This window comes from Miscanthus floridulus, chromosome 4, assembly GCF_019320115.1.
Source record: "Miscanthus floridulus cultivar M001 chromosome 4, ASM1932011v1, whole genome shotgun sequence".
Lineage (NCBI taxonomy): Eukaryota > Viridiplantae > Streptophyta > Magnoliopsida > Poales > Poaceae > Miscanthus > Miscanthus floridulus.
The window spans coordinates 27,269,944-27,287,023 of record NC_089583.1 but is presented as its reverse complement, the minus strand read 5'-3'; positions in this window follow the sequence as shown (position 1 = coordinate 27,287,023).

Below are 17,080 nucleotides of genomic sequence, written 5' to 3'. Positions count from 1 at the left end.
TGCACAGTTCTGACATTAACATTAGGCCACCGATGGCTAGCCATGATATCAGCTGGGTCCTCGGGCGCACATATGCGCTTCAGGGGACCTAGACTTCATCATCACAGTGGGAGAAGAGTTGGCATTGGCTCACGCCGCCATCCTAACCTCTCCCCTCCATCGGCCTCGACTACGGGAGGCTTGAACACCAGCTCGGCGTCTCCCTAGGACCCCAACCATCTAGGGAGGACCCGTGCCGCCTCGCCTTCTCTGATGCCAACATCATGGCATGGCTCACCTAGAGGGGAACCCCTCTCTCCGGAACACCTCATACAGAGTGCCTCGATAGTGCTTCCTGTTCAGTCTACGCAACTGCCATGGCGACCGTTAGCCACCTTGTGGCACATTGCATGGTCCCACCTCCCATGAACGATGAATTTGTGGGGGTGATCGAAACACGTCATGGAATCTTTCCATGACCTCCTAGCAGAGGAGCTAGAGTTGCCCTCTGGCTCGAACTCTAGCAGGGGAAGCCATCACCCTCTCTCATGAATACTTCATGATGGGTACCCCTTAGGGGCATGTCGAAAGCGTCCACGAGGGGGAGGCTACCCCAACAAACAACCTTGACAAAGAGGCTGAGAGGGAGACAGTGGCCCCGCCACGCATGCCAATGGAGCAGCTAAAAGCCTGACATTGAGAGATCGAGGAAGCATGACTCCAGCTCAAGTAGGAATACACAGAGCTCGATCAAGAGATAGAGCATCGCGGAGACGGTGAGCACGCCCGCGCCATGGCCTGCGATGTGAACTAGAGGATCATCGCCAATGATGAAGCCCTCCCTCGCTTTGCCTGGGTGAGCCAGAACATCATCAGCCATGGTGGCCTTGCTCCATGGCCTTCTAGAGGCCGCAATGCCCGAGGATCATCGGGCCCACCATAAGATTTGCACACCGCTTGAGCGTGCGGCGGCACAGCAGGCCAAAAGCTCATTGTCTCAACGACATGAGCTCGACGCTAGCCAGCACATGCCCTTAGAGCATCCTAGAAGGGACACGTCGGTCCACTAGGAACAACAAGGAAGTAGGCAGCACACCATGGTCTCGGTGCGTCAGCGTCTCAGCCACAACCGTGACACGCGCAACACCCTCGATGCCCACAGACGCACCTACGATGACTCGAGAGAGGGAGCCAGACACGGCTATCACCCTCATCATGGCAGACACTACGACAGCCACAAGGACCGAAGCCCGAGCCCTGGCCTACCGGGGCCTCATGCCTTCAGCCGACACATCCTCAACGCTGCCTTCCCGCCAAAGTACCGACCACCAACCAATATCCTGAAGTACTCTAGGAAAAAAACCCTGAACTATGGCTCGAAGACTATCGGCTTGCCTGCCAAGCCGGTAGTGCGGATAATGACAACTTCATTATTCACAACCTTTCTTTGTTCTTGGCCGATTCAGCAAGAACCTGGTTGGAACACCTTTTGTCTAACAGAATCCAAAGTTGAGTGGGCCTAAAGGAGATCTTCGTGGGAAACTTCTAGGGCACATACAAGCACCCTAGAAACCCATGGGACCTCAAGAACTATTGGCAGAAGGCCGGAGAAACCCTCTGTGGGTACATCCAGCGCTTCTCTTAGCAATGCAACGAGCTCCCTAACGTCATCGACACCGATGTTATAGGAGCTTTCCTATCTGGGACCACCTGTGAGTCTCTGGTTCACAAGCTGGGACGTAAGGGCTCATGAACCACCAAGGAACTCCTGGACATCACCACCTAGCCACACCTTAGGCAAAGAAGCTGGTCAGAGCCATCTTCGATCACCTCAATGGCAAGGTGAGGCGAGACGAGGACACCTAGCAAAGCCACCTCCAATCGTCCCTGCCAAAAAGAAGAACAAGAAGCAATGGCATGAGGGCTCGCTCAAGGCCGTCATTGACCAGAGGGGTGGTCGAAAGCCCACGGAGGGCACTCCGAACCATTTCGAAAAACTACTCGAGGTGCCATGCTCGAACCATGCTTTCTCGGTCAAACATCTGTACAAGGACTACTAGCCTCATGCAGCGGTTCTTGTTCGGAGGCTCCAACAAAGGGGGCATGGAAAGGATCCTGACCCCACCGCAAATGACGCCGAGGAGAAGGACGATGGCTTTCCAACACCGGATGGCTGCCTCATGAGCTTCAAAGGATCGGAGGCCTATGACTTCCAAGCGCCGCCAGAAGATCGCATGCCACGAGTGAAAGCTCTAGTTTGGTTTTGGTGAATTGATGAAACCCTAAGTGCTAACCTAGTTTATCAAGTAATCATGAGATAGGTAGCACATTCCAAGTGGTGAAGCAAATGAAGATCATGACATGAAGATGGCGATGCCATGGTAATGATCAAGTGCTTGGAATGGAAAAGAAGAAAGAGAAAAACAAAATGCTCAAGGCAAAGGTATAAATTGTAGGAGCCATTTTGTTTTAAGTGATCGAGACACTTAGCGAGTGTGATCACATTTAGGATCGATAGCTGTACTATTAAGAGGGGTGAAACTCGTATCGAAATGCGGTTGTCAAAGTGCCACTAGATGCTCTAACTCATTACATATGTATTTAGGATCTAGTGAAGTGCTAACATCCTTGAAAATGTTTGTGAAAATATGCTAACACATATGCACAAGGTGATCCACTTGGTGGTTGGCACATTTGAGAAAGGGTGAAGAAGTTAGAGTTGAAATCGAGTTAGTCGCGATGGTCACAGAGTGACCGGACGCGTCCGGTATGGAGATCGGACACGTCCGGTATGTGACTCAGGACTGAACTACACAGTGCGACCGGACGCGTCCGGTATGAATCTGCATGGTCGGTGTTCGGCAGTGTAGTTGATCAAACGTGTCCGATCGAGCATGGATGCTTACTGTACTCGACCTGATGCTGAGGCTCAGCGTCCAATCAGTTTCTAACAGACGCGTCCGATCGGCCCTAGTGGCTTACTAGACTCGACCGGACTCGGTGGCCCAGCGTCCGGTCATTTGTAGTTCTGCGTCCGGTCTGAGCGTCCGATCGCATGAAAGTGTGGGCTGCAACGTCTACCTTGTCTTGAACTGGACACGTGGTGGTCTGGGAGAGATCGGATGCATCCGATCGACCTACCAGACACGTCCGATATTCACAAACGGAGCGTCTAGTCACCCCGCGCTGTACCCAGTGAAGGGGTACAACGGCTCTATTTCATGGGGGCTTCTATTTAGGCCCCATGGCCGGTTGAAGCTCATACCTTTGGCCATTTTCATTGACATGGCAATCTTGTGAGCTTAGCCAAAGCCCTCCCACTCATCTCCATCATTGATTCATCATCTTTGTGAGATTGGGAGAGAATCCAAGTGCATTGCTTGAGTGTTTGCATCTAGAGGCACTTAGTGTTCGTGTTTCGCTGTGGGATTTGCTTGTTACTCTTGGTGGTTGCCGCCACCTAGATGGCTTAGAGCAGCGAGGATCATCGAGCGGAGGGTGGTGATTGTCTCTGGCTCCGATCGTGGTGATTGTGAGGGGTTCTTGACCTTTCTCTGGTGGAGAGCCAAAAGGTACTCTAGTGGATTGCTCGTGGCTTGTGTGATCCTCATCTTGTGTTGGTTGTGCGACACCCTATTGAGGGTTTGGCATGTGAAGCCAATTAGCGTGTGAACCTCCAAGTGAGTGAATCGCCACAATGAGGACTAGCTTGCCGGCAAGCAAGTGAACCTCAGTAAAAAATCATTATGTTCATCATTGATTCTGAGGTGATTGGTCTTCATTGTTATTCATCCTTGTGATTGATTGGTTTCTTCATCTACATGGTGGTATAATCTTCTTGATCACTCTATTTATTTTACCGCAAACTAGTTGACAAGCTCTTTAGTGTAGCTAGTTGTGAGAGCTTGCTTGCTTGGTTGGTGTGGCTCTTTAGTTAGCCTTTGAGAGCACACTAATATAGGGTAGTGTCATAGCTATTATATGAATAGACACTATCTAAACTAGAATTGTGGTAGGTGGCTTGCATTTTGAGTATGCTAGCGCAACACTTGCTTTGCCTCATAATTGTCTAACCATTTTGTTAAGTGTTGTTGTAGAAATTTTTATTAGGCTATTCACCCCCCCCTCTAGCCATTAGGACCTTTCAGCGAGGTCTATGCGACTGAACCGGCCTCACCTGCCTTCCTTCGGTGGTCAGAATCCGCCATAACCTTTGACCGAACTGACCACCGGGAGAGTGTCCCGTAACCGAGGAGATATCCGCTCGTGGTCGACCTGATCATCGGTACGAAGCGCCTCACCAAGGTACTGATGGATGGGGGCAGTGGCCTCAACATCCTGTACGTCACTCGATGCCATGGGCATCAATCGAGCGCGCGTCTGGCCGACCAGAGCTCCTTTCTAGGGTGTCATGCCTAGAAAGTAGGCCTTGCCACTTGGGTAGCTCGATCTACCCATCACCTTCAAAGGTCCATCCAACTATAGGATAGGGACCCTCACCTTTGAAGTGGTTGGGTTCCAAGTAACCTACCACGCCATCCTAGGGTGACCATGCTATGCGAAGTTCTTGGTCGTCCCCAAATACACCTGCCTCAAACTAAAGATGCTGGGCCCAGGCGAGATCGTCACCGTCGGCACCTCCTTTTAGCGTGCCTACGATTGCGAGGTTGAGTGCTGCGATCACGCTGCAGCAATCGTTGCCTCTATAGAGCTCACGGCTCTCAGGAAGGAGGTCACCAAAGAAGCACCCGACCCCAAGCGGTCAACTGGGTCCTTTGAGCCAGTGGAGGGCTCCAAGGAGGTCCTTGTAGACCCTAGGAGCATCGAGGGCAAAATGGTGCGCATTGGTACCATGCTTTTCTCTGAATAGGAAAGCGTGCTCATCGACTTCCTCCGCACCAAAAGAGACATCTTTGCATGGAAATGCTTGAATATGCCAAGCATTCTGAGGGAAGTCACCGAGCATGCCTTAAAGATCTGCCTAGGCTCCAAGCTAGTGAAACAAAGCCTGCGTCGCTTCGATGAGGTAAAATGCAGGACCATCGGCGAGGAGATCACAAAGCTTCTAGCAGCCAGATTCATCAAGGAAGTGTACCACCCAGAGTGGTTAGCCAATCATGTTCTTGTATGAAAGAAGAGTGGGAAATGGAGGATGTGTGTTTACTACATAGGTCTCAACAAAAGCATGTCCAAAGGATCCATTTCCTTTGTCGTGCATAGACCAAATAGTTGACTCCACCTCGGGGTGCGAAACCCTCTGCTTCCTTGATGCATACTCTAAGTTCCATCAAATCGTGATGAAAGAGTCTGACCAACTCATAACATCTTTCATCACCCCCTTCGGATCGTTCTGCTATATCATAATGTTGTTCGGTCTGGAGAACACTAGGGGCGCATACCAGCGTTGTATGCTCAAGTGTTTTGGGGACCTCATCAGGTGGACCGTTGAGGCCTACGTTGTTGACATCGTGGTCAAGTCCAAATGGGTTGACCATCTCGTAGCCAATCTTGAGCAGACCTTTGCAAAACTCCGAGCAAACATCATCAAAGTTAATCCCAAGAAGTGCGTCTTCGGGGTTCCGAGGGGCATGCTGCTTGATTTCATCATCTCCGAGCGTGGCATCGAGGCCAACCCAGAGAAAATCTCAGCCATCACTAGGATGGGCCCGATTCAGTACATAAAGGGAGTACAACGAGTTACAGGTTGCCTTGCCATACTCAGTCGCTTCATCTCACACCTCAGTGAATGAGGTCTCTCCCTTTGTCTAATTCTAAAGAAGGCTGACCACTTCGAATGGACATCTGAGGGCCAGGAGGCACTTGACATGGTCAAGCAGCTTCTAACGAAGGCCCTGATCCTGGTTCCTCCTACCAATGGAGAACCCCTCCTACTCTACATTGCGGGCACCACACAAGTGGTCAGCGCCGCCCTAGTAGTGGAGCGGGAAGAAGAGGGGCATGCCCTCAAAGTACTGCGCCCTGTGTACTTCATCATCGAGGTCCTATCCGACTCAAAGACCCGCTACCCCCAAATCCAGAAGCTTATATACACCGTCCTCATCACTAAGAGGAAGTTACACCCCTACTTCAAGTCACATCCACTGATGATGCCCTCATAGCTATTGTGTGAATAGATACTATCTAAACTAGAATTGTGATTGGTGGCTTGTATTTTGAGTAGGCTAGCGCAACACTTGCTTCGCCTCATAATTGTCTAACCTTTTTGTTAAGTGTTGTTGTATAAATTTTTATTAGGCTATTCACCCCCCCCCTCTTGCCATTAGGACCTTTCAAGAGGTATTAGAGCCGAGGTCACCATTATTTAAGGCTTAACAACCTTTGGTGTTAAAATGGCTCAAATCAACAACACCAAGAAGCCACCCCAATTTGATGGCTCAAATTATTCTTATTGGAAGTCAAAGATGACCACACATATTAAGTCAATCAATAGAAAGGTGTGGAAGGTGGTAGAAACCAAAATTGAGATTGAGGATCTAGAAAATCCCACCACGGCCGAAGAAGTGCTTCTCCAAAATAATGACATTGCTCTAAGTACCATTCATGATGCAATTGATGTAAGAACATTTGAGCAAATCAAGAATATTGAGATGGCTCATGAAGCTTGGAAGAAATTGGAAGAATCATTTGAGGGCACTCAAGCCGTGAAGGGTGCAAAGGCATATATTCCCAAAGAGAAGTTTGCAAGCTTCAAGATGAAGGAAGATAAGAGTGTGCTGGACATGTTCCATTGGATGGAAGTGATTGTCAATGATCTCAAAGCACTTGGTGAGAAGATAGAGGACAAGGACTTCTCCAATAAGTTCTTGAGATGTTTGCCCGCAAGATTTGGCATGTTGGTCACCTTACTAGTGAGGACCGGTTTGAACACAATGACACCAAACCAAATCTTGGGAGATATCATGACTAATGATGCTTATAGAGATGATGATAAGAAGGAAGAAAAGAGGGAGAAGAAAGATGAGAAGAAGGATGACAAGAAGAAGAGTATGGCATTCAAGGCCACATCATCCAAGGGTAAAGCTAAACAAGAAACATCAAGTGAAGAGGATGATTCATGGGATAATGATGATGATGAGAAGATGACTCTCTTTGTCAAAAGATTTGGCAAGTTCATGGTGAAGAAGGGCTACCGTGCAAGAAGAAAGAAATCTTCATCCAAGAACAAAGAAGAGTCAAGAAGGTGCTTCAAGTGTGAAAGCAAAGATCATCTTGTTGCCCAATGCCCATACAATAGCGACAATGATGATGACAATAAGAAGAACAAGAAGAAGGACAAAAAGGAAAAAAAAGAGAAGAAGGATAAGATGGCCTTCAAGAAGAAGAAGGGTGGTTCATATGTAGTCACTTGGGATAGTGATGCTTTATCAAATGATGATGATGATGATGATGATAGTGATGACAACAAGATCACTAAGAAGAAGGTTCTTGCAAGCATTGCTATAAATGAGAAGCCTTCTCTCTTTGAATCTTCATCATGCTTCATGGCTAAGGCCACTAAGGTACAATCTTGTGATGATGAAAGTGATGAAGAATATGATGATGATAATGAACATGAAAATGAAAATGATAGTGATAGTGATAGTGATAATGATGAACCTACTAAGGATGAATTATTTGACATGCTAGAAGATACTAAAGAACACTTTGACATTAAGAGAAGGGAATGCAAGAGCTTGAATAAGGAGGTAAAAGCCCTTAAGCAAGCTCTTGATGAGCTCAAAGCAACTCATGAGAAGCTAGAGGAAGCCCATGAGAAGCTTGGCAAGGCTCACAAAAAGCTTGAAAAGGCCCATTCCACTTTGCTTAATGAACAAGATAAAAAGAAGCATGTTGAAACTTGTGATGTAGGTGTAACTTGTGATTTAATTAATACATCACTATCTATACCTATCATTGTTGCTCCTACTAATCCTTCTTGTAGTACCTCCACTTCCACCTCATCTAGTGGTGATAGTCTCACTTGTGATGCCTCACTAGTGGTTGAGAATGAGAATCTCAAGAAGGAGGTTAACAAGCTCACTCACACTTTGGCTAAGACCTATGGTGGTGAGGACCGCTTGCTTATGTGCTTGGGTAGCCAAAGAGCTTCTCTCTACAAAGAGGGATTGGGATATACCCCCAAGAAAGGCAAAGCGGCCTTTGCTCCTCACAAGACTAGTTTTGTGAAGAATAATGGTCGGTTTTGCATTAGTTGCAAGCAAGTTGGTCATAAAGAGCAAGAGTGCAAATATAAGAGCAAAAATGCTAATGTATCCTCCCTTAAGCTTGATTCATGCTATATGCTTACTAAGGGTACAAATGGTGTGAAGGCTAAGTTCATTGGTAAACCATGGATAGGCTCAAAGAAGAAAGTCATTTGGGTACCAAAGAGCTTAGTGACTAACCTTCAAGGACCCAAGCAAGTTTGGGTACCTAAAAAGAATTGATCTTCTTTTGTAGGTCAATTACAAAGCTGGAGGAAGGCATTGGGTTCTGGATAGTGGGTGCACTCAACACATGACCGGTGATGCAAGAATATTCAACTCAATCAACACCAATGGCAATTATGGTTATGATAGTATCACATTTGGTGATAATGGCAAAGGCAAGGTCAAAGGGCTTGGTAAGATTGCAATATCCAATGACATGTGCATATCCAATGTGTTGCTAGTAGAGAGCTTGAACTTTAATTTGTTATCCGTGGCTCAATTGTGTGATCTTAGATTCAAATGCATATTTGGGGTAGATGATGTAGAGATCATAAGTGTAGATGGCTCTAACTTGATCTTCAAAGGCTTTAGATATGAGAATCTATACTTGGTTGATTTCAATGCTAGTAAAGCTAGATTATCTACATGCTTATTCACTAAGTCTAGTATGGGTTGGTTATGGCATAGAAGGCTTGGTCATGTTGGAATGAAACAATTGAATAGATTGGTTAAGCATGACTTGGTTAGAGGCTTGAAAGATGTTGTGTTTGAAAAGGATAAGCTTTGTAGCTCTTATCAAGCTAGAAAACAAGTTGGAAACACCCATCCTAAGAAAAGCATGATGAGCACTAGTAAATCATTTGAGTTACTGCACATGGATTTATTTAGGCCAACACAATACATTAGCATTGGTGGAAATAAATATGGCTTTGTGATAGTGGATGACTACACTAGATACACATGGGTATTCTTTCTAGTGGACAAAAGTGATGTATTTGCAACATTCAAATCATTTGTCAAGGACATTCACAATGAGTTTGAAACAACCATCAAGAGAGTTAGAAGTGACAATGGTAGTGAGTTCAAGAACACTAGAATTGATGAGCTATGTGATGAATTTGGAATTGGACATCAATTCTCGGCCAAGTACACTCTACAATCAAATGGCCTTGTTGAGAGAAAGAATAGAACACTCATAGATATGGCAAGGTCTATGCTTAGTGAGTATAATGTGAGTCAATCTTTTTAGGCCGAAGCTATCAACACGGCTTGCTATTGTAGCAACCGCCTCTATTGTCACCCATTGAAAGAGAAGACACCATATGAGCTCTTGAATGGTAGAAAGCCCAACATTGCATATTTTCGGGTCTTTGGTTGCAAATGCTATATCTTGAAGAAAGACACTAGATTGGGCAAGTTTGACAAGAAATGTGATGAAGGGTTCCTACTTGGTTACTCCACTACAAGCAAAGCATATAGAGTTTAGAATTTGGATAGTGGTACTCTTGAGGAAGTTCATGATGTTGAATTTGATGAAACCAAGGGTTCACAAGAAGAGAATGAGAACTTGGAAGATGTTAGAGGCATTCAACTTTCAAATGCCATGAAGAACATGGATGTTGGTGAATTGAGGCCTAGGCAAGTGAATGATGATGAAGATGATCAAGAGCAAGTGCTCTCCAACTCAAATGTGCAAGATGATACAAATCAAGCTAGTGCAAGTGGCTCTCATGATAATGAACAAGATCAAGTGGCTAGTACATCATCTCAACCCAATGATCAAGCAAGTGCAAGCAATCAAGTTCCAATACTCCAACCAACCAATATTGCAAGAGATTATCCATTGGACACTATCATTGGTGATATTTCAAGAGGTGTACAAACAAGATCAAGATTGGCATCATTTTGTGAACACTTCTCATTTGTGTCATCCATTGAACCAAAGAAGATAGATGAAGTATTGAAGGATGTTGATTGGGTGAATGCTATGCATAAAGAATTGAATAACTTCACAAGAAATCAAGTATGGGAATTAGTAGAGAAACCAAAGGGACACAATGTGATTGGAACCAAATGGGTCTTTAGAAACAAGCAAGATCAAGATGGGATAGTAGTAAGGAATAAAGTAAGATTGGTAGCACAAGGCTATACACAAGTTGAAGGTCTTGACTTTGAAGAAACATATGCCCCGGTTGCTAGATTGGAAGCAATAAGAATTTTGCTAGCCTATGCTTGTGCCCACAACATCAAGCTCTATCAAATGGATGTTAAGAGTGCATTTCTCAATGGTTACATCAATGAAGAAGTATATGTTGAGCAACCTCCCAGTTTTGAAGATGATAAGAAGCCCGACCATGTGTACAAGTTGAAGAAGGCATTGTATGGATTGAAACAAGCATCTAGAGCATGGTATGAGAGATTGAGGGACTTCCTCCTCTCTAAAGGGTTCATGATGGGCAAGGTTGACACCACTCTTTTCATCAAGAAGATTAGAAAAGATCTATTTGTATTGCAAATCTATGTTGATGACATCATATTTGGATCAACCAATCAAAACTTTTGTGATGAATTTGGAAAGATGATGGCTAATGAGTTTGAGATGTCCATGATTGGAGAGTTGAGTTACTTCCTTGGTCTTCAAATCAAGCAATTGAAGAATGGTACATTTGTAAGTCAAGGCAAGTACATCAAGGATATGATCAAGAAGTTTGACATGAATGATAGCAAAGCCATTAGTACACCAATAGGAACCAATGGCAACTTAGATAGTGATGCAAGTGGCAACATGGTGGATCAAAAATTGTATCGGTCTATGATTGGAAGCCTACTCTATGTGACTGCATCAAGGCCAGATGTCATGTTTAGTGTATGCATGTGTGCAAGATTTCAAGCCTCACCAAGAGAAAGTCATTTCAAGGCTACAAAGAGAATATTGAGGTACTTGAAGCATACACCAAATGTTGGTTTGTGGTATCCCAAAGGAGCAAAGTTTGAGCTAGTTGGTTACTTCGATCTCGGAACTATGCGGGATGCAAGGTTGAAAGGAAGAGCACCTCGGGCACATGTCAATTGTTGGAAAGATCACTTGTTTCATGGTCATCAAAGAAGCAAAATAGTGTTGCATTATCAACCACCGAAGCCGAATACATATCCGCTGGTAGTTGTTGTGCACAAATACTTTGGATGAAGGCCACTTTGAGTGACTTTGGAATTAGTTCAAAAAAGTGCCATTGCTATGTGACAATGAGAGTGCAATCAAGTTAACCAACAATCCGGTTCAACATGCAAGAACAAAGCACATTGATGTCTCCCATCATTTCATAAGAGATCACCAACAAAAAGGAGACATTTGCATTGAGAGTGTAGGCACCGAAGATCAACTTGTCGATATATTCACCAAGCCATTGGATGAGAAAAGGTTTTGCAATCTAAGGAATGAGTTGAACATATTGGATTTCTCAAATATGTATTGACGCACCTCCACTTATATGACATGCCTCTCCTTCGAGCAATCCAAGGTAAAAGTTGATTGGCATGGCATACATCCTTGCTAAGGATATATTTAGTGCATCTAGTCATTTCTCCATTTTATTAGGCTCATTCATGAAAATCAAATGAATTTGATGTTTATATGGTATCACTATTGCTTCTATGCTTATTTTGATCTAGTGGTAGCATATGACATGTTTGTGGGCTTGTAAACATAGTGTTTAATCTAGAAAATAAGCTATAAGTGTTTAACTCAACATGGTACAAGATAACCCTTATTTGGAGGTGTGAAGAAGCTTGTCCTTGGATCAAACCAAGTTAAATATCTTTGGCATATATTCTAGTTTGAACCAAATTTGGAACTTTGATCATCATCCCATTGATTGACATTGATAATCTCGACCCTACAAGTAATACTATCTATATTTTGAACCTTTGTGGTCATTGATGACAAAGGGGGAGAGAAACAAAGATAGTAGTAAAGATAGTGAAAAAGAGGGGAGAAATATCCTAAAGGGTGATATGTGACATAGGGGGAGAGATATGACAAAGGAAAGGGATCAACTAAAATTTTGAGCACGCAAGTAGGGGGAGCAAGCTCATGAACTTGTATGGTGCATTTGAATGTGCATTTCATATGTTTGCTTGCATGGCACAAGTTTTAAAATTCAATATCTATGCTTGTGTGGTGTATGCTAGTTGTCGGTTTGAATGATGAAATGAAAACTAGCATGCATAGGATATCTAGTGATTTCATTTCCAAATATTTCCAAGTGGTATTGAGCTAACCATGGTGCTAAGGATGGTATATTGGTGCACTCCGATTGGTATCATGCTTCAAAGGTCCATCTTTTATACCTTAGCATCATTTGGTAGACATTGTCTCCTATATTTCCTATCTAAGCATATGTGCAAGCTACTATCCAAACTCTTAGCACATATGTAGGGGGAGCAATTGCTACCATTTGGGGTTTATGAAACTTGTCCATATCCTTTTACACATAGTAAATATGCTTGGACAAGCAACATAGATTCAATTGAATTTCAATTCATATCTTTGTGAAAGGGTTGTCATCAATTACCAAAAAGGGGGAGATTGAAAACTCTAGTTTGGTTTTGGTAAATTGATGAAACCCTAAGTGCTAACCTAGTTTATCAAGTGATCATGAGATAGGTAGCACATTCCAAGTGGTGAAGCAAATGAAGATCATGACATGAAGATGGCGATGCCATGGTAATGATCAAGTGCTTGGAATGGCAAAGAAGAAAGAGAAAAACAAAACACTCAAGGCAAAGGTGTAAATTGTAGGAGCCATTTTGTTTTAAGTGATTTAGACACTTAGTGTCAGTGTTTCGTACAAGCACCGGCAAGTAAATTTATAGTAATGCGCGTTAGGCTCGGATGGTGCGCTAAAGGACACAAGATTTATACTGGTTCGGGCTGAAAGTCCCTACGTCCAGTTTGTTGCTGCTCGTGTTATTAGCACCGTGAACGGTTTGTAGTAAGGGGTACAAACTGATCGAGAGAGGGACTGGTCCCAAGTCTCTAATGGAAGGGTTGAAGGGAGGTCAAGAGGTTCGAGACAACTTGACTATGTGTATCTGTGTGTTGTGTTGTTCGATCTCAAGAGTCCGTCCTCCTGATGGAGGAAGCGCATCCCCTTTTATAGAGGAAGGGGGTGGCTTTTACAAGGGCGAGGGTTTAGGATGTATACTCTACTTAGTCTTGTGGCTCATGTCTACCTGGCTTCGTTCTTCATTTTGATGAGTATGAATGAAGATAGGGGCCTACAATACTGTTGATGTCTCTGTAGAATGTCAGGTTGATTACAGAATGTTGTCCTGTGCAGGGTGTGGGTTGTAGTACAGTGGTTTTGACTTATTGGCCTCTCCTAGCCTTGCTCCTCACGCCTTCTGGTTCCTTTGAGTCTTTGTTGGAGGGACAAGGGGTCGGGGTCCAAAGCGATGACATGGTCAAGGCCTTCTGACTTGGCGGACCTGAGGGGTCGGGAAGCGGGTGCCGCTCCCTTGGGTCCATAGCAGTGGTGACTGGAATGTCCTGTCATGCGTAGAGATATTAAGTCCTTTTCTAGAGCGTAGCGGTTGTCGTATATCTTTGTCGGGTTGCATGTCCCAGGGCTGAAGGCGGCACCTACAACTCTACAGGGCGAGGAGCACGCACCTGTACAACCTTTTGAGCTCTTCGGCGCCCGGAAGGGTCTAAAGCACCTGTCCTATCATCCCCTGGCAGTACTTTTCCTGCCAGGGCGTAGGGTATGGTCCTTGGAGCCATGGTTGACCTAAACGTCTTGTCTTGCCCTGTACTTATCATCTTGAGGGAATGGGGAGAAGTTGTCAGGGAGGATGAATCCAATCTTTAGATATGGAGTAGGGTGAGATTCGTTCCTTGCCGTTGGGCGAAATAGAGACCAATTCCTATCTCTTGGGTGAGACCGACCTCGCCCCTCTGGGGTCGGGCGAGGCGGAATCTATCCCTTAGCCCTCGGGCGAGACCGAGCCCGCCCTCAAGGCGTCGGGCGAGGCAGAGTTTATCCCTTGGCCCTCGGGTGAGACCGAGCCTGTCCTAATGGCGTCGGGCGAGACGGAGATTAACCTTGAGCCCTCGAGCGAGGCAGAGTTATCTCCCAAAGGTGTCAGGCGAGGCGGAACCAAACTCCTATCACTCAAACAAGGGATGAAATGACGCCCTTATGCGTCCAGAAGTTTTTCACGTTCGGTGGTTATGGGTTCCACCTTCTGGGGTACCCCGGTATTAGGTCCTCGACAGTAGCCCCCGCGCCTCTAGGTGATTCGAGTAGAACCGCCTGGAGGGTGTTTTTTGACTTCATCGAAGTTACTTTGCCAGAGAATGCGCATGAGCGCACCTGATGGGTGTAGCCCCTGAGCCCCCGAGTGATTCGAGTAGAGTCGCCTAGGGGGTTGTATCGGTCCCTTCGCGGGTAAGGCTGAAGGACTTAGCTGGATGTTTTTTTGAGTGGGTCGTGGCATCCTGTTCACTGGGAACTGATTCAGGGCTGACCTAACTGGTGCTTCTGCCCTTGATTTTGGATCGTTCATGGATCCTTCCTTAGTTGGGCCAGCCGGCGAGCTTCTGGGCCCTCGGTGGGCCAAAGAGAAAAGAACAGGCCTTCGTGGCTTGCGTTTCCCAGGTGGGTAGAGAGTCCGGATTTGCCTAGGGAAGGCGAATCATCTGCCAAGATTTTTGGGGTGAGAGGATAGGGACTGCGGGCGTGTGTCCCACGACGTGATACGGTGGCGCGCGTGGTAGGCCCAGAGATCGAGGCGGATGGTTGCCCTTCTCGCGTCCATCGCCCCCTATAAAACCACAAGGTTTGCCCCCAAGGTTCTGTATTTCGCTCCCCTGCCTTCACGTTCTAAAACATCCGCCGCCAATCGTTCTAGCCTCCTACACCTACATCGCCACCATCGATGGGCTTGCGTTCGTGTTGCAGCCGCCATCAAGCTCGCGCCTGCCCTCCTCCCCTATTACTTTAATGGAGTTGTGGGGCAGATCTAGCATCACCTCCCGGCGTCTAGAGGGCCTCATCCGCCGTGGCCTTCTTCGCCCACTGTCCGCCGTCCAGGAGTGGCTGCTACCTAGCGACGAGGGTGAGCCGGTGCCGCCTGAAGGGTATGTCGTCTCTTTTGCCATCTTCCATGAGCGGGGATTCGGGGTACCCGCACATAGATTCCTTCGGGGGCTGCTGGATTACTATGAGGTAGAGCTACAGCATCTAACTCCCAATGGGATTCAACACATGGCAGTGTTTGTTGCCCTATGCGAGGGTTTCCTGGGGATCGATCCCCATTTTGATCTGTGGCGGTATTTCTTTAACATTAGTTTGTCGAAGAGGAAGATTGGGGGGAAAGATGTGAACGCGCCGATGGGATGTGCCAGCATTCATCTGCACCATACCCGGTCAAGGGGTTACCCATACATGTGTCTGCCGACATCCAACAAGGGATGGCACTCGCAGTGGTTTTTATGTTAGGGATGATGTGAGTGCCACCCTACCGAAGTACACTAGACGTCTTATTGTGGACGTTCCGGAGTCATGGGGCTAGGGCGTCCAGTCCAAAGACAAGAAACACATCTCTGACCTTCTTTCCGCCCTCCAAGCCCTAAAGGATCAGGGTGTAAAGGGAACGGGGATTATCGGTGCCTACCACACGGGAGGGTGGCGCCCCTGATGGTGCGTGTGCTTCCCCTGCATCGGATGATGCCTGGGATATCATTCGAGGGGATGGTGCTCGTTGACGAGGCGCTCCCTTACTCAGAAGTGGCACAGCGCATCAAGGAGGCGATAGAGCCGACGAAGGATTCTGTAGGTAGGGTCCTTGACATTATGTATCCGGTGCCCGGACACCCCCCAATGCGGCCGGAGCCTGGATTCTTTGAATTCGTAAGCCCTCTTTTTCCGTGCTCTTTTCTTTTTCCTAGATTTCCATTTTTTAACACTTGCTTTGTGACATTGGGACCAGCCGAGGGGGCTGGTCTTCAAGGATAGTCTGGTTCTGCTGCCAAAGGACAAGGTCGTGGTGGCGGCGAATCGACTCGCGGCCGAGCGGGACAAGAAAGCAAGGGAGGAGATGAAGAAGGCAAAACGACTGAAACAGGAGGCACGGGATCGGGGAGAGGACGTGAGCAGTGAGGACGATGATGATGACGATGACGATGAGGTAGCCATCGGCGTGGATTGGGGCGTCCTAGAGGATGAGGACACACTGACAAGTGGCCACCCATCCGTGCAGGGGCCCTTCCCTTTCCATGCAGAGGGAAGTGAATCGATGAGGTCGGTGGAGGCCGATGAATCCGTCGCTTCACACGGCGTGCCGGCCAAGGACCGGTGGATGGGGAAGGGCGGGCTTGCTGCCGCCAACCCCGAGGCAACGATGGAGGGGATCAGCTCTAGTGCCACGCCTGACGAGACGATGGAGGGGGTGGCTCCGGTGCCGCGCCCGACGAGACGATGGGGGGGAGCGGCTCCGGTGCCGCGCCCCGTGAGACGATGGAGGGGGGCGGCTCTGGTGCCGCGCCCGACAAGACGATGGAGGGGAGCAGCTCTAGTACCGCACTCGACGAGATGAACCCCCTACCCCGGAGTAGGGGGCAGGCTCAAAACGGTCCCGCCTGGATGAGTCGGGGCAGGGATCTGGGGATCCGTCCCCAAAACGCTTCCGCCAGCCGAGGACGTCAATGTAAGCTGTTGATTCCCCTATTTTCATCCTTTTTCCATTTCTATTTTGACTTAATGGTTATTACCTTTGTGTAGGTTCTTGCGGACGGGTCACCCCCTAGGGCTGGCGCCCAAGAAGAGTCTCGCCATTCAAGCAGGACAGACGGCGTTGCCTGGAGTCACCCCCATTTTGGGCAGGAGTGG